Below are 14,637 nucleotides of genomic sequence, written 5' to 3'. Positions count from 1 at the left end.
AGAAGGAGCCTTATCTTCTGCAATGGTAATAGGTACATGGGTTCCGTCAATTGCTCCAATGCAATTCTGTATAAAAGAAAAGGAAGTTTATGGCATGTTAAAGGGAAAAAACTAAGGAAATCATGTTTACTATTGATAGGTCACCTGAAAAAAGGGCATGAACCTAGAATCTGTTATAATTTTTGGATGTGTTTGGATAGAATTGGGAAGCTTCACGAACCGCTGAGTTAGAGTGGGAACTATATCAAAAACCTCTGATGTTTTTTTTGATAGATAGTCTCTCCACTATGTTGGAAAGCCTTTTGAAGCATTTGGTTACTGGCATTGTGGGAGATCATATACATGAAAATCCCAAGCTGCTCTTCGACACTAACTCCTCATGTGTCACGTAACAAACCCTCTCTTCTAAGAAAATCTGATGTGGCTTTAAATATTTCTAGCTCCATTCGAAACTCAGACTTGCACCAACTCTCGTGCCCTTCAAGAATCTCCTTAACCTTCTTGGCACCAGAGAGAGGAGGTATGGATAGACCTTTTCTCTTCAGAGAGGAATGGAAGTATAGCAGGGAGAAGAATAAAGAAAAACTCCTCATCGTCTTCTTCTTCCTCCAACAAAAATTGCCTAGCTAGCGCTTCCCAAGAACCCATATCTAGAGAAATCGAGAAATTACATAAGCAACACATAATCATAGCAAAAAGCATGATAAGCAAGTAATAGTCTGAAGATTATCTGCAACGAAAAACAAAAATATCTTCGAACGAAGAACCACACAAACATGGAATTTTCTTAGATTATATTTATATAATTTAGAACAAACCAAAGCTACAATTATCACTTGAAAGAAATATATAATTATCAAAATCAAAAGTACTAGCATCAGCATAAAATAAACAAATCGAATGAAGGTATTCCACAGTTCTATATGCTCAGAGACAGCAGCAGCAACAAAGATAGCCTAGGACACTTTCCCCACCGGTTTGTAGTCAACAAACATGAGAAATGATCAAATAATTCCAAGAGTGAAGGAACAGTTGGTTACCTTAGGTAGCTTATTTATTCAAGGACGATAATTTAGTTAACCTGGACCAAAAACCTGTCACATAATAGGAAAGGAACTTAGAAAATACCAGGAAAGCAATTCAGTTCAGTTAAACTGCATTAGAGTGTCACATAACAGGAAAGCAGTTCAGTTCAGTTCAGTTAATCTATATAGCTCCGGATACAACATTATGAACCACACTATTGCAAATGTTATTTTTTACTGTAAAAGTTCAGTTAATCTATAAAGCATCCATAAAAGAACATGAGCTGCCTGTAAAAGTTATTTTTTACTGGTGGTTCAATTAGCCACTACAAACTTAATTTACCACGCTATTGCAAATGTCCAGTACATCAACAGAACATATGATTATGTGTTTTACACGATGTTATCCCACTTCTGATCACTAGACAGATGACATCAGATGCAATGGACGTACAAATATTAGATGGGGACGATGACAACAGATGCTGGCGGCGCTGACATTGGCAATAGAGGGTGTGGTCACTTTGGAGCAGATGGTCGTCTCTGTGCGCAAACAGTGGGGTATTGCCCTTCATATCAAATCAAAATTAGCATAACACAAGTTTACTGGAGAAGAGAATAACAAGAACAGAGCTACATGCGGTCTAGGTGCCACAAGAATCGGCCCAGATGCAAATCCCAGATCAAGTGAATGCAAGTAAATCCCACATCAAATCCCAGATCAAGTGAATGCAAGTAAATCCCAGATCGAGTTGCTTGCTAGGTGCCTTACCTTTGGAGTGGAACTGCCGGCGGCAGAGCGGATGTGGTGGAGCAGACGGTGGAGCTGCTTGCTAGATCGAGCTGCTTGCTAGGTCGCCTTGGATCCGCTCGCTCGCTGGCGGCGCGACGGAGAAAGCCGCCCGACCTCAGGTGTCGAGGGAGGGTTTCCTGGAGTGATTTGCTGGATCCGGGTGTTCGGCTTCCAAATGGGCCGGTAAGTTTTCCCGTAGGCCATTTCCACGCGGCATGCGTACACGGGGAAAATGCCAGATTGCCCCTGGGAATTAGCCTTCCAAACTAGTCCTAAAGTGGATTTGGAAATGCATGGAATACTAGTTTGATATTTACATAGCTCTAAATGTATCCATTCATCTATCTTTTGCTACAGAAACATATTTATTTTGCTCTTCCGTCACAAAGAACCCAATGGAACATTGACTAAGCAGGAAGTTTTTGCTGCTGCTGCGACACATATAAAAAGAGACATCACTGGCATAGAGTACCACCACGAGACATGTCGTAGGCAGGTAGCGAAGGTGCACCATAGGAGGCGCAGTCAAGAGAGCCGACACCGGTGCCTGAGGACGAGAGGCACTGGAGGTATGAGCCGGCCACATGGAGATGTGCCAGTCCAGGGGTTGTAGAATGACAGCCAGTCCTGCCCGCTACCCCGGTCGGTGAAACCTCCACGGGTGGAGCTGCCGCCCCCACGCTCGCCCTTGCGGGGGCGACGGCTGCAGTTGGTGGTGGAAGCCGGACGAGAGGCCACAGGGGCCACGATAGGGGGGGTGTGCGGGGGCTTCGGTTGACGGAGTGCGGGGGACCTATCCCCCGGAAGACGCCTGAGCACTAGGGGTGGCACTGTGGAGCGCCGGGGCCGGAGTGGGAGCCTCGATCGTCATGGTGAGCTCCTCGAGGAGAAGCTCATTCCGCACGGCGTGGAAGGTGGTAAAGGCACTATCCTCTTGATGAGAGCCTTTAGGTGGGCGTAGCGAGGGCTGAGGGCACGCAGAAGGTTTAGCACCAAGGTACGGTTCGCCACTGCTCGCCGAGATTGCGGAGGGAGTCCGCTAAGCCTTTCATCTAGAGGTAGTACTCCCCCACAAAGAGGTCCCCTGGGAGAACTGGTGGAACTGAGCGTCAAGGTGAATAGCCCGAGCATCTTGGTTCCCAAGAAACTGTTCCTCGAGAGCGAGCCACGCCTGGCTGCCCGTGTACGCCTGGTCGTGAATGATGTTCTGGAGCTCGGCGATGATGGTGTCATGGAGCCACGAGAGCACCACGGTGTCCATCAGGGATCTGGCCGAGGACGACGGGGTGACGATGTCATCGAGGATGTGGTCGGCAAGAGCATAGCACCGCAGGGTGAGGAGGACCTGCCCCCGCCAGCAAGGGTAGTGAGAGGACGCCATGTCTAGCACGATGGATATGAGGGACCAGATGTTGTGGAGACCGACAGCTTGGGCGTGGAGAGCAGCGATGTGGTCGGTGTCGAGTCTAGAGGCGTGGGGAGCCTCTGGGTGGGTGGAGGTGTCTCGTGGGTGACCGGAGGAGAGCCGATGATGAGATGCTGCGCGGCGACCATCTGGGCGGTCAGAGCTGCGCCCAAGGCACGCTCCTGCTCCAGTGCGCTAGACGCGGCGCTCTCCTGCGAGGTGGCTAGGGCAGCCTGGGATGGCAGATGCCAGCGCGGAGTCAGTGGAGGGCGTCGGGGAAGCCTAGGTGGCATCGGCAACGAGCGGACGAGTGGTGGAGAACCCAGGGGCGGCTGCCTGAGGCGATGGGTCGGTGACAGAAGACCAAGTAAGGGCGCCTGTGCATGTTGGGTAGCCCGGTAGGCCAAGCCCGGAGGGGATGAGGCCGACTGCACACGCTGGCCGCGGCAGTGGCGGCGGCCGCGCTAGGCAAACAGAAGCCAAGCTCGGAGTCGACGGAAGGGCCGGACTGGTGCCGGAGGAAGCAACGACGGTTGTGGCCGTGGCGGTCTGCATGGCACCGGTGTAGGAAGTCATGGGCTGCTCGTCACTGCGCAGGGAGGCCCGAATAGGCGGTGGCGCGGTCAGCAGGGGTACAGCCGATGTGGCCCCCAAGGAGGGAGGGGCGCGCGGGTGCTGGTGAGGGCGTGGGCTCCATCAGGGAGGTGGGCGCGGGCGCCGCCGAGGAGGGGAGGTGGGAGGAGGCGGTGGCTGTAGGGGAGAGGGCAACTGTGGCTAGAAAAAAAAATATTGTGACCTACCTCTAATACCATGTGGGAAACCCTAACCCTGGAATAGGGTGGGGTGACGTATTAATAGACTAGTAGTGTTGGGACAGGCCCATTAAAAGGGGATGGGAGAGCCGCAAACCCTAATAAACCCTAAAAGGTATTCTAACAGAGGTGTTGCGTAGCCCGATGGTGAATATATGGATCTGCTGGGACCCTGAGACGTCCTCGTAGTGGGCCAGCAAGGTGTGGAACTTGTTCTGGTAGTCGGCGATCGTGTTGGTGTGTCACAGCTGGATAAGGTCACTGAGGAGGTTGCTGCAGAGAGGTGGCCCAAACGGGTGGAGACATGCTGGGTGAAAGGGAAATAGGCTTACACCTTTTCCTAATTGATTTTGGTGGTTGAATTGCACAACACAAATAAATTAGACTAACTAGTTTGCTCTAGAATATAAGTTTTACATGTGCCAAAGGTTCACAACAAACCAATAAAAAGACCAAGAAAGGGTTCAAACAAAGAGAGCAAAAGACAACCGAAGTGTGCCCTGGTTTGGCGCACCGGACTGTCCGGTGCACTAGGGAATTCCAGTCTGAACTTGCCACCTTCGGGAATTCTGGGAGCCGCTCCGCTATAATTCACCGGACTGTCCGGTGTAGCAACGGACTGTTCGGTGCGCCAGCGGAGTAACGGCTACACAGTGCCAACGGTCGTCTGCAACGAGCAGTTAATGCGCTACAGTACGCGCAGAAGTCAGAGCAGAGCCAGAAGGTGCACCAGACAGTGAACAGTGACTATCCGGTGCACCACCGGACTATCCGATGGCCCAGCTGTCAGAAGCTCCAACGGTCAGAACCCAACGACCGGGTGACGTGGCTGGCGCACCGGACAGTGTCCGGTGGCGCACTGGACTGTCCGGTGCGCCATACGACAACAGCCTCCACCAACGGCTCCTTTGGTGGTTGGGGCTATAAATACCCCCAACCACCCACCATTCATTGCATCCAAGTTTTCAGCCTTCACACCTCATACAAGAGCTATAACATTCAATACAAGACACAAACAAGAGATCAAATCCTCTCCCAAGTCCAAAGATCATTCCAATCAAATAGTGACTAGTGAGAGAGAGATACTTGTGTTCATTTGAGCTCTTGCGCTTGGATTGCTTTTTCTTCTTCCTTCTTTCTTGATTCCAACTCAATTGTAACCAAGGCAAGAGACACCAATTGTGTGGTGGTCCTTGTGGGGACTTAGTATCCCGTTTGATTGAGAAGAGAAGCTCACTCGGTCTAAGTGACCGTTTGAGAGAGGGAAAGGGTTGAAAGAGACCCGGTCTTTGTGACCACCTCAACGGGGAGTAGGTTTGCAAGAACCGAACCTCGGTAAAACAAATCACCATGTCTTCTGCCTTATTTGCTTATGATTTGTTTTCGTCCTCTCTTTTGGACTCGTTTATATTTCTAACGCTAACCCCATCTTGTAGTTGTGCTTAAAGTTTGTAAATTTCAGATTCGCCCTATTCACCCCTCCTTTAGGCGACTTTCAATTGGTATCGGAGCCCGATACTTCATTAGAGCCTAACCGCTCGAAGTGATGTCGGGAGATCACGCCAAGAAGAAGATGGTGACCGGCGAGAAGCCGGACACAAGCCATGGGAAGGCTCCATCCGGGGAGTCCGGCAACAAGGTGAAGGGATCCCCTTCACACGACAAGTCGCGTCGGAGCGGCGAGAAGAAAAAGAAGATGAAGAAAGTGGTCTACTACGAGACTGGCTCTTCATCGCCATCCACCTCCAGCTCCAACACGCCGTCCGTCACTTCTAAGCGCCATGAGCGCAAGAAGTTTAGTAAGATTCCCCTACGCTATCCTCGCATTTCCAAACATACTCCTTTACTTTCCGTCCCATTAGGCAAACCACCCATGTTTGATGGTGAATATTATAATATGTGGAGTGACAAAATGAGGCACCATCTAACCTCACTCCACACTAGTATTTGGGATGTTGTTGAGATTGGAGTACAGGTACCATCGCCGGGGAATGAGGACTATGACTCGGACGAAGTTGCCCAAATCCGGCACTTCAACTCCCAAGCCACCACTATACTCCTCGCCTCTCTAAGTCGAGAGGAGTATAATAAGGTGCAAGGGTTGAAGAGCGCCAAGGAGATTTGGGACATGCTCAAGACCGCGCACGAAGGAGACGAGGTGACCAAGATCACCAAGAGGGAGACGATCGAGGGGGAGCTTGGTCGCTTTATGCTCAACCAAGGAGAAGACCCGCAAGTCATGTACAATCGGCTAAAAACCTTGGTGAACCAAGTGCGCAACCTCGGGAGCTCCAAGTGGGATGACCATGAAATGGTTAAGGTTATTCTTAGATCACTCATTTTTCTTAATCCCACTCAAGTTCAATTAATTCGTGGTGATCCAAGATATAAACTAATGTCTCCCGAGGAAGTAATAGGAAAATTTGTGAGCTTTGAGTCGATGATCAAAGGCTCCAAGAAAATCATCGAGCAAGGCGCCTCCTCCACACCCGATGTGCAACCCGTTGCATTCAAGGCAATAGAGGAGAAGAGAGAAGACTCTACACCTAGTAGGGTCTCCATCGACGCCTCCAAGCTCGACAATGAGGAGATGGCGCTCATCATCAAAAGCTTCCGCCAAATCCTCAAGCAAAGGAGGGGGAAGGACTACAAGCCCCGCTCCAAGAAAGTTTGCTACAAGTGTGGTAAGCCTGGTCATTTTATTGCAAAATGTCCATTATCTAGTGATAGTGACAGGGGCGACGACAAGAGGGGGAAGAAGAAGGAAAAGAAGAGATACTACAAGAAGAAGGGCGACGATGCCCATGTTTGCCGGGAGTGGGACCCCGACGAGAGCTCCACCGACTCCTCCTCCGATGAGGACGCCGCCAACATCGCCGTCACCAAAGGACTCCTCTTCCCCAACGTCGGCCACAAGTGCCTCATGGCAAAAGACGACAAAAGGAAGAAGGTAAAATCAAGATCCTCCACTAAGTATGCAACCTCTAGTGATGAGTATAATTCTAGTGATGATGAGGATAATTTGCTCACCCTTTTTGCCAACTTAAACATGCAACAAAAGGAAAAATTAAATGAATTGATTAGTGCTATTCATGAGAAGGATGAACTGTTGGATAGCCAAGAGGACTTCCTAATTAAAGAAAACAAAAAGCATGTTAAAGTTAAAAATGCTTATGCTCTAGAAGTTGAAAAATGTGAAAAATTAACTAATGAGCTAAGCACTTGCCATGATGTTATCTCAAACCTTAGAAATGAAAATGCTAGATTAATTGCTAAGGTTGAGAGTTCAAATGTATGTGATGATTCAATTACCAATCTTAAAGATGATAATGCTAGTTTAATTGCTAAGATTAATAAATTGAATGCCTCTCTTGCTAGCCTTAAGATTGAGAATGAAAAATTAATTACTAAGGCTAAAGCTCCCATGCCTCAGGATAACGAGGGTTACGTTTTATACCCTGCCGGTTATCCCGAGCACAAAATTAGGAGAATTCACTCTAGGAAGTCTCACTCTGGCTCTAATCATGCTTTTATGTATAAGAGTGAGGCATCTAGTTCTAGGCAATCAACCCGTGCTAAATTGCCTAAGAAGAAAACTCCTATTGCATCAAATGAACCTAATATTTCATGTAAGACTTTTGATGCATCTTATGTGCTTACTAACAAATCAGGCAAAGTAGTTGCCAAATATGTTAGGAGCAAACACAAGGGGTCAAAGACTTGTGTTTGGGTACCCAAGGTGCTTATTTCTAATGTCAAAGGACCCAAGACCGTTTGGGTACCTAAGAACAAGACCTAAACTTGTTTTGTAGGTTTATGCATCCGGGGGCTCAAGTTGGATCATCGATAGCGGGTGCACAAACCACATGACAGGGGAGAAGAAGATGTTCTCCTCCTATGAGAAAAACCAAGATCCCCAACAAGCTATCACATTCGGGGATGGAAATCAAGGTTTGGTCAAAGGATTGGGTAAAATCGCTATATCTCCTGACCATTCTATTTCCAATATTTTTCTTGTAGATTCTTTAGATTACAATTTGCTTTCCGTTTCTCAATTATGTAAAATGGGCTATAACTGTCTTTTTTACGGATATAGGTGTTACTGTCTTTAGAAGAAGTGATGATTCAGTAGCATTTAAGGGAGTGTTAGAGGGTCAGCTATACTTGGTAGATTTTGATAGAGCTGAACTCGACACTTGCTTAATTGCTAAGACTAACATGGGTTGGCTCTGGCACCGTCGACTAGCCCATGTTGGGATGAAGAATCTTCATAAGCTTCTAAAGGGAGAGCACATTTTAGGATTAACCAATGTTCATTTTGAGAAAGACAGGGTATGTAGCGCATGTCAAGCAGGAAAGCAAGTTGGTGTTCATCATCCACACAAGAACATCATGACGACTGACAGGCCACTGGAGCTACTCCACATGGATCTATTCGGCCCGATAGCTTACATAAGCATCAGCAGGAGTAAGTATTGTCTAGTTATTGTGGATGATTATTCTCGCTTCACTTGGGTGTTCTTTTTGCAGGAAAAATCTCAAACCCAAGAGACCTTAAAGGGATTCTTGAGACGAGCTCAAAATGAGTTCAGCTTATGGATCAAAAAGATTAGAAGCGACAACAAGACGGAGTTCAAGAACTCACAAATAGACGGCTTTCTTGAGGAAGAGGGCATCAAGCATGAGTTCTCTTCTCCCTACACGCCACAACAAAATGGTGTAGTGGAGAGGAAGAATAGAACTCTCTTGGACATGGCAAGAACCTTGCTTGATGAGTACAAGACTTCGGATCGGTTTTGGGCCGAGGTGGTTAACACCGCTTGCTACGCCGTCAACCGGTTATATCTACACCGAATCCTCAAGAAGACATCTTACGAACTCCTCACCGGTAAAAAGCCCAATGTTTCATATTTTAGAGTCTTTGGTAGCAAATGCTTTATTCTTGTTAAAAGAGGTAGTGTCGGCGTTTCGACCCCGAGGGGTCCTTGGACCGACAAGTAAATTTGTCGCTGCGTGTCCTAGCCCAGATGGGTTGGCGCGAGATGGAACACAAGGTGGGAAAACGCGGCTCGTGTTATCCTGCGCCAGGGGGATGCGCTCGTAGTAGGGGTTACAAGCGTTCGCGAGGGAGAGAGAGTGAGCCTGCTCGTCAGCCCGTTCTCCCGCGCGACCCTCCCGCATGGAGGCCCTGGACCTTCCTTTTATAGATGCAAGGAGAGGGTCCAGGTGTACAATGGGGGTGTAGCTATGCGCTAACATGGCTGACAGAGAGGTGCCTGAGCCCTCTGTACATGCCAACGTAGTTGTCGGAGGGGTGCTAGAGCCCTGTGTACGCGGTAACGTGGCCGTCGGAGGAGCGCTTGAGCCCTATAGAAGCATAGCTGTCAGGGCTGCTGGGATCTTGCTGACGTCTCCCTGCTTCCGTAGGGGGCTGAGAATCGCCGTCGTCATGGACGCACGCGGGGAGTCATCATTACTCGTTACCGGGGCGAGCCAGATGGGACGCCGGTCTTGTTCCCCGTAGCCTGAGCTAGCTAGGGGTAGGGTAATGATGTATCCCCCATGGCGCGGTCGGTCCGAGCCCAAGGTCGGGCGAGGCAAATACTCCTCCCGAGGCTGAGCCCTAAGGTCGGGCGAGGCGGAGACCACCTTCCGAGGCCGAGGTTGAGGCCGAGCCCTGGGGTCGGGCGAGGCAGAGCTTCTTGTTGCGCCTGAGGCTAAACTTGGCTGTTGTCAGCCTCATCCTGGTGGGTGGCACAGCAGTCGAAGCGGAGCGAGCGACGCTGTTTTCCTGTCAGGTCGGTCAGTGAAAGGGCGAAATGACTGCGGTCACTTCGACCTTGCCGACTGAGGCACGCATGTCAGGATAAGGTGTCAGGCGATCCTTGCATTGAATGCGCCTGCGATACGATCGGTTGGAGAGGCGATTTGGCCAAGGTTGCTTCTCGACGAAGCCTGCTCGAGCTGGGCCTTGGGCGTGCTGAGGGTGCGCCCATTGCCTGAAGAGGCCCTCAGGCGAGACGTAACTTCGTCCGGGACTATAGTTCCCGCCCGAAGCTGGGCTCGGGCGAGGCGAGATCGCGTCCCTCGGATAGATGAAGCCTTGACCTGAACTGCGCCCATTAGTCTTTGCGGTTTGTGCTGATGATGGTTACCAGTCGTGTTTAGGAGTGTTGGGGGTACCCCTAATTATGGTACCCGACAGTAGCCCCCGAGCCTCAAAGGGAGTGTTGGCACTCGCTTGGAGGCTTTGCCGTACTTTTTTGCGAGGGGACCAGCCTTTCTCGGTTATACTTTGTTCTGGTGGGTGCGCGCGAGCGCACCCGCCAGGTGTAGCCCCCGAGGCCTCGGAGGAGTGGTTTGACTCCTCTAAGGTCTTAATGCCCTTCGTGATGCCTTGGCCGGCCTGGTTGTTCCCTCATGCGACCTGATTGTAGCCCGGGTGCATGGTCGGGTTCCGGGTTTTTAGGCTGGTTTGTTGACGCTGTCAACGGTTTAGCCGTAGCCGGGTTGCGAGAGCAGCCCTCGAGCCTCTGCATGGAGCGAGAGGACGATCAAGGACTATCTCGACTTTTATTATATGCCCCTTTGTCGCCTTTGCGCAAGGGGGAAGGGGGGGGGGGAAGCGCCATGTTGCCCTCGGAGGGCGCCGAACATGGTGTCTCTAGTGAGTTGCTAACGGGTGATCCGAGTGGACGCCCGTGCCCCGTTCGATAAGGGTCGGCTAGTGGCCCAGAGGCGCGCTCCAAAAGTACCTGCAGGTGATTTGCCGGACCCGGACCCGTTCGATAGGGTCCAAGGGCTCGATGCTGAAAGGGAAATGTGCCCTTGGGCCATTTCTAAGTATTTTGGTGATTGAGTGCCAACACAAGTGCTTAAATGTGAATCTATGCCCATGGATGGACAAAGTGCAAATCAAGAGCAAAGGTATGTTTCTAAGTCTTAGTACATTGGTTTTGTGTACTAATATACTTGTCTAAGTATCAGAAACAGAAAGAAGAAGAAAAGAGAAGAGTTGGCTGTGTACAGCCAAGAGGCTGTTTCGGTCTGGGGCACCGGACTGTCCGGTGGTGCACCGGACAGTGTCCGGTGCGCCAGGCTGGCTCGAGCGAAGTGGCCGCTCTCGGGAATTCGCCGACGACGTACGGCTAAAATTCACCGGACTGTCCGGTGTGCATCGGACTGTCCGGTGAGCCAACGGTCGGCCGGGCCAACGGTCGGCCGCGGAATCTGCGCGCGACACGTGGCCAAGCCAACGGCTAGAAGGGGCACCGGACTGTCCGGTGTGCACCGGACATGTCCGGTGCGCCAACGGCTCCAAGTCTGCCAACGGTCGGCTTCGCTATTTAAGGAAGGAAATCGGGCACCGGACAGTGTCCGGTGTGCACCGGACTGTCCGGTGCCCCCGATGACAGAAGGCAAGAATGGCCTTCCAGATTTGCTCTCAACGGCTCCTAGCTGCCTTGGGGCTATAAAAGGGACCCCTAGGCGCATGGAGGAGCACACAAAGCAACCTTAGAGCATTCTTGATCATCCACACTCAGTCTTTGCGCATTCATTTGTCATTCTCAGTGATTCGAGCTCCGTTCTAGTGAGAACTTTGAGATAGTCTTTTGAGCTCGTTTCTTGGCCGTGTGTGTGCGCATTTTGCTGTGGATTTGTGTGTGTTGCTTCCCTTCCTTACTCCGTGATTCTTTGTGAACATCAAAAGTGTAAGGGCGAGAGGCTCCATGTTGTGGAGATTCCTCGCGAACGGGATAAGAAAAGAAAAGCATAACACTGTGGTATTCAAGTTGATCACTGGATCACTTGAGAGGAGTTGAGTGCAACTCTCGTCCGTTGGGACGTCACAACGTGGAGTAGGCAAGTTTTGTACTTGGCCGAACCACGGGATAAATCACTGTGTCTTCTCTGTGTTGAATTCTTTGTGATTATCGTATTGTGCAAGACCTTCTCTCTAGCCACTTGGCGATTATTGCGCTAACACTTAACAAGTTTTTGTGGCTATAAGTTTAAGTTTCACAGGATCACCTATTCAACCCCCCCTCTAGGTGCTCTCAATTGGTATCGGAGCCGTTCTCTTCACAAAGAGACTAACAGCCCGAAGAGATGGATCCTAAAGGGAAGGGAATCGTGATCAACGACAAGGAGAAGGAGTCCTTCGTCAACGAGCCAAGGGATGACAAGTCCAACGACTCGGGCCACAGACGCAAAGATGGGAAGAAGAAGAAGACAAGACGCATCAAGGAGATCGTCTACTACGACAGCGATGAGTCTACTTCCTCCCAAAAGGACGACGACCACAACGAATACGAGAGAAAGAAACCGGTCAATTAGAACTTTTCTTTTGATTACTCTCGTATTCCTCAAAATACTAATACTCATTTATTATCTATTCCACTTGGTAAACCTCCTCTTTTTGATGGAGAGGACTACGGATTTTGGAGTCACAAAATGCGTAGTCACTTGTTCTCTCTCCATCCTAGCATATGGGAGATTGTAGAAAGTGGAATGCACTTTGATAGTACGGATAGTCCCATGTTTATTAATGAACAGATTCATAAAAATGCACAAGCTACTACTGTGTTGCTAGCCTCTTTGTGCAGGGACGAGTACCATAAGGTGAGCGGCTTGGACAATGCCAAGCAGATCTGGGACACCCTCAAGATCTCTCATGAGGGGAATGATGTCACCTTACTCACCAAGATGGAGTTGGTGGAGGGCGAGCTTGGACGGTTCGCAATGATAAGGGGCGAGGAGCCAACTCAAACATACAACCGGCTCAAGACCCTTATCAACAAAATAAGGAGCTACGGAAGCACGCGATGGACGGACCACGACGTCGTCCGCCTAATGCTAAGGTCATTTACCGTTCTTGATCCTCATTTGGTGAACAATATTCGTGAAAATCCCAGGTACACCAAGATGTCGCCCGAAGAAGTTCTTGGGAAATTCGTTAGCGGGCGAATGATGATCAAGGAGGCAAGATACGTGGACGACGCCTTGAATGGTTCGATCAACGAGCCGCAACCCCTTGCTCTCAAGGCAACACGAAGCAAGGAGGCGCTACCTAGCAAGGTGGCACAGATTGAGGCGGCCGGACTTAATAATGAAGAGATGGCTCTCATCATCAAAAGATTCAAGACAGTGCTTAAAGGTCGCAAGGGACAGCCAAGCAAGACCAAAGCCAAGGGGAAGCGCTCATGCTTCAAATGCGGTAAGCTTGGTCATTTTATTGCTAACTGTCCCGACAATGATAGTGATCAGGATCAAGGGAACAAGATGGAGAAAAAGAAGAACTATAAGAAGGCAAAGGGCGAGGCTCATCTTGGCAAGGAGTGGGATTCAGACTGCTCTTCGTCCGACTCCGACAATGAAGGACTCGCCGCCACTGCCTTCAACAAGTCATCCCTCTTCCCCAACGAACGTCACACTTGCCTCATGGCAAGGGAGAAGAAAGTAAGCACTCATAATACTAGTACTTATGCTTCTTCAAGTGAGGATGAGTCTAGTGATGATGATGAGATAGATTACTCATGCTTATTCAAGGGATTAGATAGAACCAAGGTAGACAAAATTAATGAATTAATTGATGCCTTGAATGATAGGAATATACTTCTAGAAAAGCAAGAGGATTTGTTGTATGAAGAGCATGATAAATTTGTAGAAGCTCAGAAATCTCTTGCTCTAGAAATTAAGAGAAATGAAATGCTCTCTAGTGAACTATCTTCTTGTCATGAAACTATTGCTAAGTTAAAGAGTTTTAATGATGATTTAAATGCTAGACTAGAAGTAGCTAGTAAATCTAATTCTTGTGTAGAAATTGTTGAAACTTGTAATAGGTGTAAAGATTTTGACATTGATGCTTGTAGTGAACACCTAGTTTCAATTTCCAAACTTAATGATGAATTGGCTAGTCTTAATGCTCAACTTAAGACTAGCAAGAGTAATTTTGATAAGCTAAAATTTGCAAGGGATGCCTACACAATTGGTAGACACCCCTCAATTAAGGATGGACTTGGCTACAAGAAGGAAGCCAAGAACTTGACAAGCCATAAGGCTCCTATCTCCGCCAAGGAGAAAGGGAAGGCTCCTATGGCTAGTAGTGCTAAAAAGAACCATGCTTTTATGTATCATGATAGGAGACATAATAGAAATGCAAATAGAAGTTATAATGTTTTTGATTCATATGTTTATGATTCTCATGACATGTTTGCTTCTAGTTCTTTCTATGTGCATGATAGGAATGTTGGTAGGAGAAATGTTGTTCATAATATGCCTAGGAGAAATGTTGTTAATGTTCCTAGGAAAGTTAATGAACCTTCTACAATTTATCATGCCTTAAATGCTTCCTTTGCTATTTGTAGAAAGGATAGGAAAATAGTTGCTAGGAAGTTAGGGGCAAAATGCAAGGGAGACAAAACTTGCATTTGGGTCCCTAAAGATATTTGCACTAACCTTGTAGGACCCAACATAAGTTGGGTACCTAAGACCCAAGCCTAAATTTGCCTTGTAGGTTTATGCATCCGGGGGTTCAAGCTGGATTATCGACAGCGGATGCACAAACCATATGACGGGGGAGAAGAAGATGTTCACCTCCTA

This window comes from Zea mays, chromosome 4, assembly GCF_902167145.1.
Source record: "Zea mays cultivar B73 chromosome 4, Zm-B73-REFERENCE-NAM-5.0, whole genome shotgun sequence".
Classification (NCBI taxonomy): Eukaryota; Viridiplantae; Streptophyta; class Magnoliopsida; order Poales; family Poaceae; genus Zea; species Zea mays.
The sequence above is the reverse complement of the archived record's forward strand: the minus strand, read 5'-3'. Positions refer to the sequence as shown.